The sequence below is a fragment of the Misgurnus anguillicaudatus genome, chromosome 15 (genome assembly GCF_027580225.2).
Source record: "Misgurnus anguillicaudatus chromosome 15, ASM2758022v2, whole genome shotgun sequence".
In the NCBI taxonomy this organism is placed as follows: domain Eukaryota; kingdom Metazoa; phylum Chordata; class Actinopteri; order Cypriniformes; family Cobitidae; genus Misgurnus; species Misgurnus anguillicaudatus.
The window spans coordinates 24,142,585-24,165,171 of NC_073351.2; the positions used below are offsets into that span (position 1 = coordinate 24,142,585).

Consider the following 22,587-nt stretch of genomic DNA (forward strand, 5'->3'; position numbering starts at 1 on the left):
ATAGATAGACAACTACATTCACTTTTTCCCCATGCCTCGCCAAATAGAGCTTTCAGAGAAGCTACGATCAAGAATTGTTGCTTTACATAAAGGGCTGGAAAATGGACAATTCACTGCACCATAATAATTAACTAAAGTTTTAATTCATTAGTGACAGAAGGCTAATTGTAGTTGACCGAAGCATGATTTGTGTCTAAAAGCCTTTGCATGCTATCAATGTGTATGTGATACTGCAGGAAGCCATGGTGAGTTCAGTGGTAAATGCAATCCCCTCCTTCCTCTGGGAGAGGAAGTGATAATGGAGGTGGATAGCAGGGTCCAATCAGAGATTACAGCTGAATGTATGAGAGGCCTTTCTTCTCATCTCTTCTTATAGACCAGAGATATCTAGTGGTAGAAAGATCAAGGCCAAGACACTTACCGGGTTGTGTTATCGGCTCTGTGCATCTTAAAGCTGCGCTGGGATGGTGGAAGACTGAAGCTTAGTATATTCCCGGGAGAGCCTGCATGAAGGGGTGAGAATGCAGCTATCATGTTGTTCCAATTCCCCCATATGCTCCACATATTATCCGGCCATCAGCTTTGCGTACTGCAGTTTTATTGAAGAAGCGCGTTCTTGAGCTGCAACAGTGTGAGATGGGAAACTTCTGCGTGGTGCAACCCTAAGGACGAAACACATTTTTTATTATACGTGCTGACATTATGGATAGTGAACGTGTTTGTGACATTGTCAAATGTAGAGAATTGGAAACTGGGTCACAAAAGTCACAAAAGTATATTTGATTACCTAAGAATACCCATTATGAACTAACTGAGCATAGTGTTGTTTATCAAAACGTCAGTCAAAGCATATCTGGTGGGACACCCTGCAGTGCTTTGCTCGTATAGCAAAACTGTGATCTTAGATCTCGCAGGTTCTGGGCCACCATTACAATTTATCGAAATGCTTGTTTAAACCAGGATAGGGGGAAATAAAAAAGCTCTCTGTTCATTTACATGATTCAATGCAAAATACAAACCGTGACAGTGCAGTTTTCATGTGTTTTAATGCAAAATAAAAACCTGTAAAATGAAAGGTACAATGAAAGTAAAAAAGACAATAATTCATGCATACTGCTAGAAATAATACAGCTGAAATAGTGCTATGCTAAACACAATTTCCCACGTAATCAATGCAGTAAATCCTTAGACTGATCTATAGTAAATATCCTAATCTGAAGTTTAACATCTCTGGTGTAAATTTGTTTTCAAATTATAATTGGACACATATTGTTAACAAGGATCCGATCTTGGATCCATGGTGGAAGTAGTTTCACACACAAGGGGGTATTTGAAACACCACAATTTTAAGTTTCATCTAAATGTTATTTTTACAAAGTCTTTTCGTCTGTGTGGCCGTATATCAGCACGGCCCTGATTGCCTGTAGCCAGATTAAAACTGTGCTGATATATAGCAATAATGCAATTTGTGCCTGTGTGATATTGCATCATTAAAGTCTATCTTGCGCACATATTCAGTAGATATTCACATTTACTGTATGTGTGAACCTAATACTTATTTGAATTCGGCAATGGACAAACATGCGTGTTTTATGCGAGTTCACTAAGAATCGGTGAAGCTTTAGAAAAACTATACAGTTCATTCAGTAACAAACACTATCCACCTTACGAACGTGGAAGTAGGTGATGTGACGTATTTCCCTTCTTTGTGTGAGACGTCGGTAGAAAACAATGTGGTGGGAGCACACATAAAACATGATTAAAACAGTTATGGTAAATACTGTATTTAATACACCTGCCATGTATGAACCAGTGTGAGGAAGAAATTAAGAAGTGGGCTGATATATCATATGAAGATATTCAATCATTTCGCGTTGTTGCTCGGATGTGATGGGTCTTCAATGCGCAAATATAAAAGTACAGAGACATACCAGTATTTTTAAAATGGGAAAGTCAGTCGAGTGTTTGTACATGGAATAGACCAAGAATTCGTGTTTTAACCTTTACAGGTTATGGTTTAAAATGTCACAACTGTCCCTCTGGTGTGAGTTTTTTTTACGTAAATTTTTAATCAACTTGTTTGAGTTTTTATGGCAACACATCAAACTTCACGCGGCCCGACAGTCATCAGCATCTTCCTCATTTAACACATTGTAAGTTATGTGAACAAACCATAATAAACATATTAAACGACCACATGTATTGAGTATTGTTTTCGTTTTATGAAAATATTATTACATCGCTTCTTACAAACTAAATAGAGAGCTTATGAAATTATTTGTTTATTTTTAAATTATTTGCTTTTTCATTTAAAACATAACAAAAGTATGTGCAAACACATTTAGAACTATTATAAACATTAACTAATAAGCAGCTTATGAATACTAATGACTTTTTTGTAACAATATATTGTAACAGAATAAATAAACCAGCTAAATCAGCATATTTTTATCAGCATAATATTAGTTGTTTTTAAACCATTATTGTACTTAATGTTTACTGACAGTTTCTATGAAAGGTTTTACTGGACTAACTGCACAAATGATGCCGGTCTTCCTGGATTTCATAATAAAAATTAAAAAGCCAGTCAAGACGGCAAACTCGTGTCCTTTGCAATACGACTACCATTAGCTTTAGTGGCTCACCGGAAGTCTTATAAAAAATAGCTCAAAGATGGCGGCGCACACATTTACGTTAAAATAAGTTGGATAAACTATGTAGTACTGAAATGCAGAGTTAAATCGTCATACAGTTTATTACCCTTTTTGAGTTCAGGATTTTTTGGCGGCCCTAAAACACTGGCTTAATGACGCACTTGATTCACTGCGCATGGTCCCGCCCTCAACACAATCACAAGCATCCATTCAGGTTGTAGCAGTATTTGAAAGTTGAGAGAGGTGGCAACTTTCTCATGAGTGGGCGTGGTTTCAGCGACGACAGTGGACACGCCCCACCGTGATTTTGATCACTTATTTTATGTACTTGGTGTTTTTTAAATTTGGTTGAGTGGTTAACAAACTCAGAACACATTTAATATCTAACTTTACAGGGACTTGTGTGCTGACATTTGTGCTGAATGCTTTTCCTGCACAATAGATGTCATTGACAAATAATGTTAAATTTACATGTTCATGAGTGCTGTTATTACGTGTCATTGTTTATGAGCTAACATCCCACCCATGAGCTCTGAAATCTGCCATGCGCTTCGAGACCAAACAACTTTATCACGGTCCGAAGGTTTTTATCCAACAACATAAACGTGTTTCTCTCCCTCTTAAATGAGCTGACCTGAATTAAGCAAGCTGAATAAAATGTTCTTAACACTCATTTGACAAAAAGCATCAGAAGGGCATTTAAACCACTGCCGGGTTTGCTTGAAAAGGTCACCTCAAATCATTGTAAACAAGAAAATCACCAAAGCATAACATCATGCTCACTTTAATTTCTCTCTCATTTTTCCTATTTTCTCCCTCTCTCCTAATTTTCCAGATCTGCCATTCCTCACCATCATACTTTAGCTGTACTACAATGTTTTCCACTCTCTTCATAGGTAACGGATGACAAGCTGGGAGTTGATAGACCTGATCACCAGGTTTGACCTTCTAAGAGGCTGCGCAATTTCGTCCGTCTCCGTTTGAATCCCTCCCACCAGCCTCGCTCCCACTCTGCACTAAGTGATGGAGATGCGTCTTCATTGAAAATGACGTCTTAAAGAGCTAGAAAAAGGTTACAGTGGCTGACTTCATGACACGGGTACATTATTTATATCCAGCTTCCCTGCAGTGCCTTGGTCACCTAATTGGTAAAATGAGGGATTTTTATACATCCAGAGGACCAACAACATGCACACAGCACACACAAACAAATGTGCAAACAGGCGATACTGCGGGCATAAACTACATTTAAGGTACTGGCTATTTTTGCTTTCAACAGACAATTGGGTCCTGGATAACGGTTACTATAGAAAGATTGCAATAAACATCTCACTGTAAAAAAAATTCGTAGAAATTACAGTGTTATTGCAGCTGGGTTGCCGGTAACTTACCGTAGATTTAAATTTATGTTATTTACTGGCAACATTTTGTTCAAAGTTAAATAAACATTAAACATTTAAAGTTTTTGACTTTATAGAGTAAAACAAAAAAAACAGCATCAAGCAAAACATTCTGGGAAACTAAATCTAAAAGCAAAAAACAGAAAAAGGTTGATGATGATTTCTGGTTCCCAGAATGCTTTGCATGAGGCTGTTATTGTATAGTTTTATTCTGTAAAGATAAAGACTTTGAAAAAACTCTTGCCAGTAAATAGCAAATTTGGATCTGCGGTGGGTTACCGGCGGCCCAGCTGCAATGACACTGTGATTTCTATGGATTTTTTACAGTGCTGAACGTGCATAAATAAATTAAATATCATTTATACTTTTAAAATATACTTTACTATAATTTGAAATAAATGGACACTGACAGTCGTTGTCTAAAATCCAACCTGCAGCTAAATTTTTGCCTTATTCAATAACTACAATCCACTTCAACAATTCAACTTAAGATCACCTGAAATTTATAAGGCTCATTCATTGTAATTCACTCCATGCTTTTAGTTTAGTAGTTATGAGCTTGGTTAACTGCCCCTACAGACTGTCTTGCTGTTATTAAAGATGAAAACCTCTCTAGGGAGGAATCGGCTCTAAAGCCATCATGCGCTTCTGAAGGAGTGAGAACAGAAGGCCAAGACCACGTGGCACTGAACAGATTATCCCTCTACACCTTTCAATATTTCACACCTCTATGTCTGCTGTTCATCCCATTCTCTGGTGGACTTAAATAAATTAGATTGAATCAATCAGAAGGATGCTATGCATACATTATGCTAGTTTACATGTACAGCGATTCCCCCTTAAATTATTGAAGTTTTCTTGGTTTTTAACAGTGAATCACAGTTTTTAGAACTGATTTCATTTGACATTTTTGCCACAGGTAAACAAATCTTATGTCGCATATACTGGCAAAATCATTAAATTCATACCTAAATTATTAGCAGTGTAGTTACTTGGTTTTAGAGGCCACAAACATAGTTAAATGGAATTATTACACGGCTCGTTGGAATGCTTGATTCTAATTGGCCAGTCGCGACATTTGCAGGTTAGTTATTCCTACTGTAGATAGATAGCCGTGTATTAAGTGGGATAATGTACGCCCCTTTAGTGTGATACAAGACCCTCCGCTTACCAATGTTGGCTAAATACAGCTCTACAAGTCACATTTTGTATAGATATAATAATAATAATATATACACTTGTTAAGTGAAAAGCACAATGGCAAGGGTAAAATAAAAAAAAATAAAAAACAGATGGCAGAGATGTACTGTATATCTATACCTTATACAGGCCATCCTTAAAAACTGACAGCCCATGCAGGAAGAGATTGGTGGGCGAGGTCACCAAGAGACTACTGACAGCTCTGAAGGAGTTACAGCTTCAGTGGCTGAGATTGGAAAGCCTGTGAATGTGACAAAAGTTGCCTGGCTGCTTCACTGGTCACCGATGTACTGTATAAAAGAGTGGCAAAGAGACAGTGGCACTGTTAAAATCTGTCATATGACAACTTGGCCAGTTTGCCTGAGGCATGTGGGAGACTCTCAATTCACCTGGATAATGGTTATGTCGTCTAATATGAAAAAAGTTGAGCATTTTGGCCCTCAGACTAAATCCCATGGGCCTGTCCCAAAAGCAAACTTGCAAAAAGCTGTTCATTTTGGTTTTTAGATACGTTTAAATTAGTTTAATAACAACAAATGTTGTCTTGCATAGAACTGGTATCATAGGCGCCGATCCCTTGGGTGCTCGGGGGTACGGAAATGGCTGAGCACAAATGAAAATGGCAGATATGTTTAAATAATTTTAATTAGAACACTCAGAAGCCTCTCTGAATAGTAAATCTCGCGAGTTGTAATATCTACAAATCTTTGATGAATAAGCTGAATAAGGGTAGCTTCACATTTCGTGTCTAAAAGCAGGCAGAAAATGCGATTTTGATGTGGCTTTCCTCCTTCTATCCAAAGTGCTTGGGCGCTCCTGTGGCGTCTGCCGTTGCTAAGCAACCTAACCATTCTGTGATTAGCACCCACCAGTGGAAAAAGAAATCAGCACCTGCGACTGGTTACATTTAATCTATTTCTTTATCTGATACTAAAGAAAAACTTTGTGTTTACTGTTTGGGGACAACTATAGCATCTTCATTGGGTTGGGTTCCCAACCCTCACACTTGTAATTGGACAGGACAGAGCACAGGTGCGGGAAATGTTACAAATTAAGGTTGGCAAGCCCTGCAACAAACCAGAATGAACCACAACATCTGTCTCCACTGCTCAGCATTCGGCTGATCTAAAGAAGTCAATTAAAAAAACGTTAGCACCCCTGCAATGGTAATCGCCCTCCATTAGGAATAATCATTGCACAATTCACTGCTCATTGGTTTGTGTGCCTATATGCTGGGATGGATACAGTGATGGAGTGACACAGAGAGAGTAAAAGAGAGAGAGGATGAGGCCTTACTTAGCAGTAATTTCCAGTGCTCTTGATGGACTTGTGTGAATCAAAATATTGATGCTACATGTAAGCCCACAAATTCTTCTTGTGTCTCTCATTATGTTAGTGTCTCTAAATAAAAAGAAGGTCTTTGCTCTGTGAGCATCACTCATCTGACAGCCCACAAAAGAACACATATTTAGATTGAATTAAATTGACAGCCCCTTGACATAAGAACTGATCCACAGAGGACAAGATATCACAGCTCAACCCGCCCAAAATATATAGACTTTAAAAGAAAGCACCCATCGAAGACGGTAGAAATATGCTTTTCAAAGATTGAATTTTCTTTTTTATATCTACAAAGGAGCATGCATACTCAAGCACACACACACGCGCACACAAACAGTCCATCCATGATCAGGTTGCAAGCGTTGTGAGAAAATGAGAAGAGCTGTCAGTCAAACAGAGAAATGATGTGGTATCTGTCAGGCCTGCATAGACTCAGAAATTGATTGCCAAAAGTTTCACAGGGAAAAACTATAGATGTATCTCATTTCAAGAGATCCAATAGGAAGCCTGTACATAAATAATGTGATCAGAAAAAAATGTGTATTGACCTAAAGCCTTAAAAAAGATGGTATAGAACAGTAAACACATAAAGCCAAATCTGAAAACAACTATGCACAAAGATATTGTATACACTCACCTAAAGGATTATTAGGAACACCATACTCATACTGTCTTTGATGTGGCATTGATTAAACAAAGGTGCTGAAAGCATTCTTTAGAAAAGTTGGCCCATATATTGATAGGATAGCATCTTGCAGTTGATGGAGATTTGTGGGATGCACATCCAGGGCACGAAGCTCTCGTTCCACCACAAGGCATGATGGATCCATGTTCTCATTCTGTTTATGCCAAATTCATCTGAATGTCTCAACAGAAATCGAGACTCTTCAGACCAGGCAACATTTTTAAAGTCTTCAACTGTCCAATTTTGGTGAGCTTGTGCAAATTGTAGCCTCTTTTTCCTATTTGTGGTGGAGATGAGTGGTACCCGGTGGGGTCTTCTGGTGTTGTAGCCCATCCGCCTCAAGGTTGTGCGTGTTGTGGCTTCACAAATGCTTTGCTGCTTACCTCGGTTGTAACGAGTGAATATTTCAGTCAAAGTTGCTCTTCTATTAGCTTGAATCAGTCGGCCCATTCTCCACTGATCTCTAGCATCAACAAGGCATTTTTCGCCCACAGGACTTTTCACACCATTTTTTGTAAACCCTAGAAATGGTTGTGCGTGAAAATCCCAGTAACTGTGCAGATTGTGAAATACTCAGACCAGCCCGTCTGACACCAGCAACCATGCCAAGCTCAAAATTGCTTAAATCACCTTTCTTCCCATTCTGACATTCAGTTTGGAGTTCAGGAGATTGTCTTCACCAGGACCACACCCCTAAATGCATTGAAGCAATTGCCATGTGATTGGTTTATTAGACAATTGCATTAATGAGAAATTGAACAGGTGTTCCTAATAATCCTTTAGGTGAGTGTATATTCATATATACATGAAGTATACACAAGTTTACATAATAAAATTTCAATTACCAAACTGATAAAGTGAGATATGTTGTTTTGTAAAACAAACACATGAGGATTTCTTTGTATTGTACATAAAGAACAAACATTCGTGTTTTTCTTCTCAGATGTAGACCTAACCTGCCTAAGGGGTCTTATATTTATAGTCATTTATTATGATTTATTGTTACACTTAATTAATCTACAGTTAAGCATAACATATGAATGAAATATTGTTGGTCTTAATTGTTTAGAAAGCAAGGGGTAATCATAAGAAAAGCATGATTTTAGTTAATACTAAACTAAAAACATTATTATAAGCCATTCTGCATAGATCAATGAAAAGAAATGTGGAAAAAAATCAGCTGCCCAAAGCCCAAGATTTCTTAATCTCTCTATGCTTTTCTCCGAATGACACAGCCTCCATCTTCAGGGCTGCAGACAATAGAGCACCAATCAATAGAGCTGACATTGAAATGTAAACAAACAAATTGAAGGTAAAGGATGGCATGGCAACAGGCATTAGTGAGCATCAAACTTGAAGGACGGTTCCAGGAAAACGACTTTATTAGACAGTCAACACTTTAACTTGCATGTTTTAATCTATTCCATGCTAATTCACTTCAATGCCCCTTTTGTACTTCATACAGTTGATCAACAAGGATATAGTGGGGGGGGGGTTCAGATTTGTCCTGTAGAATAACATACAATTTTAGAATTAAAAATGGATATATTAAGGATAGATTTCACCAAATATTGCGATTTAAAATAAAAATCCAAAGCTTAATTTGAATAAAATTTTAATGTAATGTTATTAGCCATATAAGCAGGACTGTAAATGAGAGAGAGACTGAATTCAGGGAGTGAAAATAAAAAGGGAAGGGGGAGGTACAGAGTTCCAGTTCAGAATTTAAAGGACTTCCATCTTTTATCCATGATATAGCCTCCAAACTCTATTAAAATACAGTAGCATGCATAAATATAGCGGGGTTTCCCCCTCAGTGGATCTCAACCAATTCCACCACTGCCTATAAGAACTATAAAAATGTATTGGAAAATGTAAATGTTTAGGGATCTTGGAGAGACACAAAAAAGTTAAAATAATCCTCTCAGAAAAAAGGCTACACTTTTGGTATTGGTACCCCTAATCCAAATCACCTTTTTAAATGGTACCATTCCAATGACAGCTTTCATACCATTTTTTTGGGAGGGTGTAAAAGGTATTTGTCATATCCTCTGAAACAACAGAGCGCTTTCAGATATTTTTTGGAAGCGTTTACTATACACACAGTATGCCTGTGCACTTTAACAGCATGTTAAAAAAACAAACTGCACCAATTTTACCTGCATCATTTCAGAAAACATCATATTACCACACCCTGGGAAAAAGCAGTCTGCGTGCTGGATCAGTATGTGTGTGTTAGGACGTGTCTATGCTGGGGGGTCTCTCTGCACTCGAGATGTGGAGATATGGAGCGAGGCATTAATTGAGCTGCCTGCAGAGGGGAATAGCATAAGGAAGAGCTCATTAAAAATGATTATTAAAGAAACAAGCAGAGCAGCAGTGTTCAAGCATGGCCAAAGCACTCAGCGAGAGGCGAAACAGCTTGTGATGTTCTGCCATGAGGATGTAACTTACACTTAATGCAGAGCAAAAGTCACACACTAAACAGGGGAGCCAAAATACATGCACACAAACACCAAAGTCAAATTACTGGGAAATAGTGTGTATAAGGCAATTACATTGACATAAATTAAATCTAAATTGTAATTAAGTTAAAAACAGACACTTAAGTATGCAAAAAGCAAAAAATTTTAGCAATAGAATCAAACTTCTGTTTGAAATTCAGTCCATTTAATACTTGAAATATATTTCATTGTATTAAAACTACTGCACTTTAAAAAGAAAAAAGTTGCATCAACTTACATGTAAAAACCTTACATTTCGAACACCTAAAAAATATAAGATTTTTCAACTTTATCAAATTTTTTGTTGTGAAACTTATTTTTGTATGTGTTTTTTTAAGTTGATCCAACTTTTTACAGTTTATTAAGATAGTAGATATTTAGCATTATTGGATCTTTAAAGTACAAAAGCTCATACTGTACACAATGTGAAAAGTAATACCCAAGTATAAGTAAGTTTAAGTTAAACACTGTAACATTACTTAATAGAAACACAACAAAATCAAGTTGAGTTAACTAATAGTACTAGTATTACTCGGTTAGTTTAACTTACTTTTCTTGGTACAGGTAACTTTTTTATGGTTTGTTGTTGTTTCCATAAACATTGATTTATACTTCATGATTCCGTGACACGAGGGCACAAAACATTTATTTAATCAACGTGCCCGCCCAGTTTCGTTTTGGGCAGCTGTAAAGCGCAACATACTTCAGTATGAAGTCTATGCACAAGCATCATCTTCTGAACAATGGTAACTACAAAACTCAAAGAAGGAACAGAAACTGTTCTAAATCTCGAAGATAAATGAATATTAAACACTAACAAGTCTTTCTTTTTAGTTAAAACACACAAAATAGCATGCTGGGAACTATGAGTCTACTGCCTAGTTATGTTTACTAAAATCATTCATGTAATTTCAACACAAAATTATTAAGTCAATTTCCTTCTTACAAATTTAAGTGGATTATACATGATAAAATGAAGTTGAATATACTCAATAATGTGTTCATTTAGAATTTTCAATTGTTATGTTATTTTAACTCATATTTTGATTAAAAAAACAAGAATTCAAAATTTTTAATACAGTTTCTTATTTTATTTTTGGTAAATCTACTAAGGCACAGAAACACTTTTTACAGTAAAAAAATCCTGGTAACACTTTATTTTGATAGTCCACTTTATATAGACAATATACTAACTATAAGTAACTTTACAACTATCAACTACCAATCTTTAGAGAATTAGTAAACTGTCTGCTTAATATCTACTAACACTTTATTGTGATGATATCTCAACAGACATTCAACTGTCTATAAGTATCTTTGCAGGTACATGTCAACTTATTCCACTAACCCAAACCTCTTCCCTAACCCCACCCCTTACAGTCTACAAATACACTAAAGACTGTTAGTTGAAAGTTAGTTGACATGTAGTTGCAAAGTTATTTATACTTAGTAGAATGTCTAAAGTGGACTATCAAAATAAAGTGTAACCAAAATCATTACTGCACCTCAAATGATCTCACGGCAAGTTGTGTTATAGTCACAAAAAAATTGATTAATTTATTTGTGTCCATGGCACGAAATTCAGCTTTTTTCGTGCCTTGAGCACAAATGTCTTTCCATGTCACTCAGCACAAATTTCTATAAACAGTTTTTCATGTCCGTGGCACGACTTTCTTTTTTGTTGCATTTTATTTTTTGTTTTTGCATATTTTTTCCTAGTTTCTTACCATTGCGCTTTATTTTGTTGGCAGCCAGCAATCATTAATGTGTAGCCTATTTAAAACTTACCGTTGTTTTAAATAGGCTACACATTAATGATTGCTGGCTGCCAACAAAATAAAGCGCAATGGTAAGAAAATAGGAAAAATATGCAAAAACAATACATAAAATGCAACGAATTATGTTAACGTTAGCGGTTTTCAAATCGTAATTGCTGAGGGGTTTGTTGTAACACAGCGTTACAATTAACCCCGCTGGGTCAAAATATTTTCAAGCCCACCAAAAAAGTTGCTAAGACCTGCAGACATATTTCAAAATGATGCTATGTTTTAGTCAACAAGACACTGATTAATATGACATAGGATTGGATTTGGTGTCTTACACACCAACCAACCGAAAAAAAAAACATATGATGAAAAAATGTACTTACATGCCACCAAAACACTCATTCATCAATTACTCTCTGGAAAAACATTATACATTTCCAATAATTTGCGGGGGATCATCTTTTGGCAGCATGAAAAAAATACCGGAAGAACAAAACTCTCAATTCAATGCAAACAGTCTGTGTTACAACGAACCCCGCGTTAGTTTTTGCCCCGCGCACCCCTACATACTAACCCCAAATCTAATCCCAACCCCAAGCGACAATGATTTAAAAATAGGTAAAAGAAAGAGAAAACAATACATAAAATGACATGAAAAAGAAAATCGTGCCACGGACATGAAAAACTGTTTAAAGAAATTTGTGCTAAGTAACACAAAAAAGACATTCCTGCTCAAGGCATGAAAAAACGCTAAACGCATGGACACAAATAAATTAATCAAATTTTCGTGACTATAACACAAATTGTCATGAGATCATGTTGCATTTACACGTGCAGCTTGCTTCAGGAAATGCATCTAAGTATATTTATTTCACTGTTCTTTCAACTTTTCAGGTATTTTCATGATAATAAAGACGCTTATGTTCGACAAGTGTTGCTTTTTTCAAATGCATACTATAAACGACTTACAATCACTGTGATTTTAGATTGACAACGACTTTCTACTGATTAAAGAGGCCATAGTAGCCTACATGAAAAAGCTGTGCATAATATCGGCTGTGCGATTCAGAATCGATATCAGACAGGTATTATTGGTGTGTATCAGCATTTATCATCCCATCCCTAATCATAATGTGGGAGCTTTTTCCAGTAAATATAAATGTGATTAATTTGATTAACTAATCTGCATATTTCTAATGCAATCAAACGCAATGTATGCAGTAATCCTGTTCTGTAACATCATGCAATGAGAAAAAGTGACTGAAGGGTTTTACATTGAAATGGTTTGTAAATTTCTGTATCTGAGTCAACTGCAAAATCTTTAAATCCATTCCTGTCTAATTAGGTTGTATTGCTTCATCCCCTGCTGCTACCAAAAAAACACCGGATTCACTTGTGCAAACAATTTACTCCATCAAAATCAGCGAGTTAAAGCTGAAAGGTCTGCATGAGTCAGGACACAAAGGAGCTCAGACCTTTAAATCTAAGCTATAAAAATGGTGAAAAGGGCAAGACGGTTGGAGATTGGTGGACCTTTTCACACCTGCTTGAAACCACAGTAAAAAGAGACATGATTGAATCCATGTCAGAGAGATAGTAACAGGGATGACAGTGGAAGCAGATCTGCTGTTGAGAGTCCAGATTCCTCAAGTCTCTACTCCTATCTCTGACATGACACTGTGGACACCTTTATCAGATTAAACAGCTGACTAATCGACTAATGGTCACTGTGTGTGTTTGAGAGAAATATGGCAAAAAAGACTTAGTGGACATTTGATTAAATAGACAAAACCCATTTTTACCTTTAAAAGCAGTATGTCTATACTGTTTGACACTTTGCTTTGTAATGTGAATTGGGATATTTGCACAATAACAACACAAATACAATATAATAACTTCACACTTAAAGTCACAAAATGAACGAAAATCAAAGCTCCAATTAATTAAACCTTGGATTTGCCATTTACTCTGCAATAACACACAAAACTTTACTGTGTCATCAGTTTACAACACAAACTATTTTCTCTTGCTTATACAAGATAAATTATGAGATGGTTCCTGCTGTGTCTTATTTAGGAAAAATCCCCACCTCTCCCACAGTCACAGTGAAGCGCGCACAAACACAAGCTGTTGTTACATTGTGCACAATGTGGCTCATAATGGCCCAAGCCAAGGACTGAGGTGGGCTGAAAGAAAAGGTAAAGGAAATGGGACATGTGGAGAGGTGACACAAAGAAGAATGCCACGTATAGATGTCAACCCCTCCCTCTCTCGCCCCTCTCCATCTTTTAGATCTTCACGCCCCTGCCTCCTGGTGGAAAAGGTTACTAAATGTCACTAGAGAAGTTTTCATCATCTTCAATAGCTGCCGGCACCAAGGTGTGTGACAGATGGAACAGACTGTAGTAAAAATACAGTGGTCCATGTCACCGCAACTAGGCAGCTAATGGATGCCGGGACCCTCTGTATCCGTTAATCAGTTTTCTGAGAGTTAAGATGGCCAACGCTGTAGAAGAGCATGTCTAGGGCTCTAGGATCTTATAATGGTACATGGTCATCTCACATCCAAGCCTTGCATCCGAGGCACACACTTTGTTAAAAGCATACAGCTCCCATCAGAGAATTAATTTAATACCAACCATACACTGTAAAAAAATTCCGTAGAAATTACAGTGTTATTTGCAGCTGGTTGCCGGTAACTTACCGTAGATTTAAATGTATGTTATTTACTGGCAAAAATTTTGTTCAAAGTTAAATGAACATTAAACATTTACAAGTATTTGTCTTTACAGAGTAAAACTAAAATAACAACATCAAGCAAAGCATTCTGGGAAACAAAATCTGAAGCAAAAAAAAACAGAAAAAGGTTGATGATGATTTCTGGTTCCCAGAATGCTTTGCATGAGGCTGTTATTGTATAGTTTTATTCTGTAAAGATAAAGACTTGTTAATATTTATTTAACTTTGAACAAACTCTTGTCAGTAAATAACATACATTTAAATCTATGGTAAGTTACCGGCAACCAGCTGCAAGTAACACTGCAATTTCTACTGACTTTTTTTTACAGTGTACGACTGTTAAGGTCATTTGTCCATTTCCCCAAATACGACCCACGTGCGTTTACTAAATTAGTGCCTTTACTGGCAGCAGGTGAAATTTAATTTATTGGGGTATAATTTTGCAATGATTGTATTGGAATAAGATTTTCAATTTAAACCTCCAGGCATAATTGTATTTATATTACTCATTACACTACTCAAATCACTTACCGATTGTGCAAATCACCTACCGATTAATTTTTATATCATCTAAACCCATACAGCAAAAAAATAAATTTCTCTGGCCAAAAATATATTTTAAATATATGCTAAATACATTTTGTAGAAAGTAATGCTCAATATTTTTGAATTTGGAAATATATTTTGTTTTAACATTCATACACTCTAAAAAATTTGCTGTAGTTTTGCAGCTGGTTGCCAGTAACTTACTGTAGAAGACATTAGAACAAAATGTTGCCAGTAAATAACATAAATGTAAAATCTACAGTAAGTTACTGGCAGCTAGTTGCCAGTAACACCCATTAATACTGTAATTTCTACAGACATTTTTTACAGTGTATATCAACATATTTAAAAATGTATTTCAAGGGCAAGCAAATTCATTTCTAATTTCACATCCCATATGGCAAAAATGTATTCTTTGTCAAAATATATTTGAAATATTTGTTATATAAATAAATAACTTATATTAATAAGTTAATATATAAAGTATATTTTTTAAGGTAAAAATATATTTAATTTTAACTTTTTGAAAACTGTTTACATGTTCGGAACATAAAGTTTTTCTTCCATTGCAACATCACGTAAATATTTTCAATTTCCTTGAATTGAAATATATGGAGGGCTAAAAATATTTTTTAAAGCTTTAAAATTTATTTAATTTTAAAATATATTTCAAAATATTCAAGAAAAATGGCCAAAATATATCTATGAAAAATCTGTTTTTGTAAACATATTCCAAAATATTAATTTATAATTTAGTGTATATTTTGAAATCTATTTAAAAATATATATAAATATATTTTTTGCTGTATGGGAAACACAGCATACAAAACAGTCACATTTTTTTTTCAGAAAGTACAAATATTCCAAGTGTACCAAGGTCAAATAATCGATTTATGAGGTAAAGACGCAAAAGTGATCATTATCTGCTGTAAATCTCAGATCCGGTGTACACTCGTGTGTCTCGTGACCGATTGCATCATTACGTCTTGGAATTTGAAATGCTATTGGCTCTTGTGACTGATTGTGTCATGCTCTAATGTTCCGGTTATGTTTGAATGAGACCTGACTGTGCGCATTGTGTGCACTGTAAAAAAATATTATGTAGAAATTACAATGTTACTTGCAGCTGGTTTCCGGTAAATTACCGTAGATTAAATTCTGTAGAAATTACAGTATTATTGGGTATTACTGGCAACTAGCTGCCAGTAACTTACTGTAGATTTTACATTTATGTTATTTAATTACTGGCAACAGTCTATTCAAAGTTAAATGAACATGAAACATTTTCAGTCTTTATCTTCTACAGTAAGTTACCGGCAACCAGCTGCATAATTACAGCAATTTTTACAGTGTGTCTGTTTATAGATATAAAGTGATCGTATGACTTCAGTTTGCAATACAATTAGTTTGTAATAATTTTATTTATTTACTTATTTATATAGCGCATTTCAGAATTGTTCATTGTTCCAAAGCAGCTTTACATGAAATATAATACTCTTATTCTGTTGATTCTTGGTCGATTTATGCAATAAAGGCTACTTTTACTTGCTTGTTGTGTTTTATAAGGGTGAGAAGTAAAAGTGGGGTTAGATTTTAAAAAAAATCTCTAAAACTATAAACGTTTATTAAATCTTTTCTAATTTTACAAATGCAGAAAATGAAATGCCTCTAATCTGACGCATAAGACAAACAACCTTGTAACGTAACCACAGGTTATAAAAAGTTGCGGCCTTCAAGAGGGCGCTTATCCATAAAACGTAACTTTACGTCGTAATAAGCTGCTTGCACAAACGACCTACAAGGTCATAATTTTGAATTATCAATGAAATGTTTACAAATACAAATACATGTGAGTTTAAATGCTGGGATGTGATAGTAGCCTACACAGTTCCTACTAAAAGCTGAGAGCGAGTTGTTATTTCTAATTAGTAGCAATTTCCTTTACTGACATCATTGTCATTACTAGATGCAATTTTCTTTCTACAATGAGACAAAAACAAACAAACATCCATTATCATGCTAAATATGGTGCCAAAAAGCTATTGAGATTTGAGCTATTAAGATTCTTTATAAACCCATCTAACAGCTTTCTTTGAATGCAGTTCATCGCTTTAATCTTCAATTAAAGCGATACTTATGGAATGAAATTCACTTCAGATTACCGTGTCAGATCTTAACCCTCTTGAAACAACAAGAAACATTGTGTTCAAGCCCCACTCCCCTCTCATCCGCGTCTCCGTGCTGCTTTCTGCAGCGAAATTAGGACTTATCTAGAATACTTAGGCAGTCATACAATTATTCTCTTCTCCACATAAATTTCTCTCCCTCTATGGCCCTGCATCCATATTTGATGACTTGTAGATTTGCGGTCCTTTATAGTAATGACAAACTTGAGCCTGGTGACAGTTTAAGGGCTGCTAAAGAGCTCTTGGAAGACTCATTGGATAATAAATGTAAAATTCCAATGCTTCGTGTTTTTGCTCCAGTAAAAACCAACTCATTCCTTCCAATTATAGAACCACTCAGCCAATTCGAAAACGACACACACTCCCTTCCTTTTCTCCCCCTCTCACTTACTCAAACTTATACTGATGTATATAGATAGATCAAATGAAAACACTATGTAACCCGGACCAAATTATGATATGTTTTCACAAATGCTGCTTGTTTGTTTTTCGGAGGTGTGGCAGGCAGCGTTGCAGGTTTTTGCACCATAAATGTGTCTTATATGATTAAAAAGATAATTGCATTTTTTGTTTGTAAACAGAAAACACATTAACCTGCTAAAGTGAGTACAACAGGCCTCGGATAAACACAGTGTAGCTAAATGAAGCGCACATAAACTAATTATGAGCATGATTAAAACCTCTCTCTCTCTCTCAACACTTTCAGTGTAAGCACAGCAGCGTTGTGTATGGGAAGGGGATTAATTTGCAGAATGATATCATTCGCAGGGATAATTTGTGACACTAACATTCAATTGTTCCCCATTAACATAACAGGCCTTCTTGCCCACGAGTTGTAGCGGACTAAAATAAAACATTGCGAGACAATGATGAACCACTAAACACCCATCTGATCGTTTTAAGAAATATTAAAAAAATCAAAAACTGAATTACATTTTCTCATCCTACCTCCTGAGATAACAGGACATGACAGTCTTTTATATTGCAAACATGTGCGGCACCAAGACAACAATGATGAATTTTTCTACGTTTAAAGACCCCAGCACATTTTCTATGCAGGTCTCAAGCTGATCATTTGACTGACAGTGAAGAGCAGCAGTTAATACATGTGGTAACATATTGTGTGGCTTTAAAAGTTGAAACAATGTGCTGAAACATCAGTTCTCCCAGATTTTAAATATTTAAAGTGTTTGGTGTTCAGTCGTTTGGCAATATCATCAATATCCCTGCAGTTCACTGGGTTATTTCCCTGTGGAAAAATAGGGCCCATTCAAAAACAATAAATCCCAAATCACTGCAAACCATTAACCGCATAATTCATGAAATGTGTCAAATGCAGCAAAAATCGTATTTTTACAACTCAATTGCCTCTGATCATTCTACAGATGAGTGAACTGTGTTGCTAATAATTAAAAATACATTAAAAAAGGCTGCCAATCTTTTTTTAGATAAACAAACAATGGGTCTTGTGATACTGTATCACCAAGGCCATCAGCAGCCTGTACGTAAGTGATCTATAGTGCAATAAATTGATTATATTCTGAGGTGTCATGTTTTTTAGTGTATTTGTTGTGTGATTACCTAAACAAACAGTATACAGGAAAACATCACTTTAAGTGGTAAATAAGGTTTTGTAATTCAATAAATGATGTAAGGATGATTCACAAAGATTTGTTTATTTAGATGTAGACCTGTTAAGTATCACCTGGTTTACCGACAGCAATTATATATATTATAAAGTGATAAAACAACACTTCCACAAACATGACATCAGGAGAAAAACTGAGCCATCTGCAGCAGCTGTCGATGACGCTGCATAATTTTGAGTGTTGGTGTGATGTGGGCGCTTAACCTCAATAAAGCAGCTAAAATGATGTCAACATCCCTGTCACAAGTTTCTAAAGCACAAATCAAATTCAGCAGTCGGTTCATTTAATTTCAAAGCCGTTATAATTACTCCACTGCCGTTAGAGCATCGCAGTTAAAGTAAACATCAGTTAGACTAAACATTTCTAATATGGTTCCTCATATGGCAATTAAAATTCAATCTGCAATGTCTCACCGCTTTTCCTTTTAATTGCTGCTTTCTCTCACCTCTCTATTCGCCTTTACAACAACAACTGACGTTGAATTGTTCGCTAATGTCACTGCACACTGCGCTATAATGTAAAATTGGCAACACAAAAAATTGCATTATAGTTCTCCTACTTATACTAGCCCAAAATGTATGTACTGTACTGTTTTTTAAGGTCAAATATATACACAAATATAGTACACAGCAAAAGAGTATGCAAGTACTGGGATATAGTAAACCACTAATCATTAAACCAAGACGTACATTGTGATTTGTGATTGTAAAAAACAAAACAGATAAAAAATAGATTCATTTTAGCTTTTCTTGATTTATTATTTCTTACAAAATTCTTACTCTATTAAATGTATTAATATGGTAAACCATCCCTTATTTTATACATTAATTCAATGCAGCATCTCAAAACTCATCCCTTTCGCACGAGTAATATATTTGTGCATACCTGCCCTGCGTCCCAATTCGAATACTATCAGTAAAAAATAGTAGTCAAAATTAGAAATAGTATGTCCCATATCTGTTAATGCACTCAAATGTCTATACTTTTTCAAAACCAAAACATACAGGGATGGTTTTCCGGACAGAAAATATCTTAAGCCAGAACTAGGCCTAGTTTAATTAGGAAATATAACTTGTTTTAACAAACATGCCTTACTAAAAATATTACTTGTGTGCATTTTGAAGCATTTTTAAGTTTAATCCCTGTCTGGGAAACTGCCTCACAACAGAGTACAGTACTAAGTGCATACTTTTAGGGCATAGTACGCTTCAGATTCTCACAGGAAGTAGCAGACCATTCAGGTCCTACACTTTGGGATATAAATAATTTTAGTATTTAGGACCGATAGTATTTGAATTTAGCAGGGGAATGTCTCTCATACTAAACAGGTAAAACTGACAGAGAAATACAGTCTTTTAGTCATCACAACTTTTGGTTATTTTGTGAGCTCTATTGAATTGGTTTATTAACATTAATAAATTATTATTAATAATTTCAAGTAATTGTGATAGGTTTACACGCCCCAGTGTGTCTGTTCAAAACCTACAAAATCGGCATGGTTACGCTGCACAGTTTATAGACAGTATCATCAGACGCAGGTGCATTGTCGCGATAACGCATCTGAGCCTAACTTTACTTCCGGTTTCTGTTTGTTTAATGGTCTGGCTAGTGGCTAAACTCTGAAACAAATACCTCGTCGAAAATAACAAATGTTTTGGATTCCTAAAGACGAGGGAAAACGGCAATCATGGATAATCGCTATGTGAAAGGAGGTTTAGCAGCCGATTTGTAGTTAACATTGTATATTAGAACACATTTTACACAATGACGTTAGCTTAGAGTCGTTTTTATACACTTAAGCTATAATATAAACTTATGTAATCTACTTGTTATTTATTTAGTTATCAGAAATAAACTACTCTAAAAGGACTCTGTTGATATTGATTCCTTGCCGAGTTAATGTTAAAGCCGTTAGTTAATGTTGTTACTGCTGTTACAGTCTTATTTATTTTCTCTCTGAAGAAACTGTTAATCTAACAAATAAGACTACTACCATAAAGGGAATAAATGTACCGTACCTTTAAAGGGACACTCCCATTTTTTTGAAAATATACTAATTTTCCAGCTCTCCTAGAGTTAAACATTTGATTTTTACCTTTTTGGAATCCATTCAGCTGATCTCCGGGTCTAATCCATTAAATCTGATTAGACCATTAACATCATGCTCAAAAATAACCAAATGAGTTTAGATATTTTTCCTATTTAAAAACTTTAAAGGAACAGTATGTAGGATTGTGGCCAAAACTTGTATTGCAATCACAAAACTTGTGGCTAAAACTGGTACTGCAATCACACAACTCTCGGCCAATACACAAAATGACAACATAAACATCAGTTGAGGTCTGCAACTCCACTTTTGAAATGACAATATCTTGGCCAGACCACTGTTGTCAGTGATAAAAGTATTTTTCAAATAAAAATAATTTCTTAGTCTAGTGACATATCAGAGCCATTTTATAATTAATTTATATAAATTTCTTACATACTGTTCATTTAAGACTCTTCTGTAGTTACATTGTGTACTAAGACCGACAGAAAATTAAAAGTTGAGATTTTCTAGGCATATTGTGGTGGCGCCAGACCCGGAGATCAGCTGAATGGATTCCAAAAAGGTTAAAATCAAATGTTTAGGGGAGCTGGAAAATGACCATATTTTCAAAAAAAAGTGGAGTGTCCCTTAAAGCAATGATATACTAATGTTACACTTCTGTAAAAGATGTGAGTTCAGGTTTAGTTCTGCTTTGCATTTTTTTATCTCTTTTGAAAATGAGATATAAATGGGGAAATTACTTCCGGAGAAAGACTTCTTATATTGTTTTCTTTTTAAACAAACTAAAAACACCAAGCGCTTGAAAAATACTGACAGCTATGTTAAAAATTTGACAACAAAATACCATTGTTGCACAAATAAATGAATAACACAACTCTAGATGTCTTTCTCTCTGCGTGTAAGTGTAATTACCTCAATATTCCGCTCTATCAATCTTAAACAGAAGCGCACTTCCAGTAGAGACAACATATGCTGTTTTTCGCTGTTATGGGCCGCTCACCCGCGCAGCCGTACCGCGTGAAGGCCGAGGTCTCCGGTAAAGTAGAGCGGGAGAGATGAATGACGTTCCTCACTTCAGTCAGCCGACCTTGCGTTTCACAGCCTACACATGCCGCGATAATCACGCGCGACCTTTTTAGGATATACCCCACTGAAAAAAAACTACGCCCTCAAACTGACATGAATTTATGTATTTTTTAATGACTTTATGGCTGATTTAACTGTCTTATATTAGTCAGTGACGTCAGCATCTCACTTAATGAAATAAGTTATGCATTGATTGACATAGTTGTCATGATGCAAGGTTAAGAACATTCAGACAATGTTTTGGATTAAAACCTAAACGCATAAATCTTGATAATATTTTTTTAGTTGTAGCTCACAAACATGATCTACGAATAAAAAAATCTATAGATTAAATGCACTCTAAAATGCTTGGGTAAAACTTTTTTTTACAGTCTATGGGTAAAACAGACAAACCCGACCAATTAAATAAACCTGTGCTGAATAATTAATTGTAACCCATGATTGGGTCAAATGTGGACATTTTTCGGTAACACTTTATTATAATGTTCATTAGTTAACATTGGTTAACTGCATTAGTTAACATGAACTAATGATGAACTGCACTTGTGCAGCATTTATTAATCTTTATTAAAGTTAATTTTAACAATTACTAATACTTTATTAAAATTTGGTTAACGTTAGTTAATGCACCGTGAACTAACATGAACAAACAATGAACAGCTTTATTTCTATTAACTAACATTAACAAAGATTAATAAATACTGTAACAAATGTATTGCTCATGGTTTGTTCATGTTAGTTAATACATTAACTAATGTTAAATCATGAACATTGTAATAAA

The 22,587-nt window shown here is 35.4% G+C and overlaps 1 long non-coding RNA gene across 1 annotated transcript in view; it reads right to left on the reverse strand.

Annotated features, from left to right (window-relative positions):
* The window catches only part of LOC141349731 (uncharacterized), a 48,967-nt gene extending 26,713 nt beyond the window's left edge, over positions 1-22,254 (reverse strand). The window contains exons 1-2 of the long non-coding RNA XR_012357728.1: positions 21,633-22,254; positions 422-662 (exon numbers count right to left, since the gene is read on the reverse strand). This is a non-coding gene — a long non-coding RNA (uncharacterized lncRNA). The remainder of the gene's footprint in view (positions 1-421; positions 663-21,632) is intronic.
* Between the last annotated feature and the right edge of the window lie 333 nt (positions 22,255-22,587).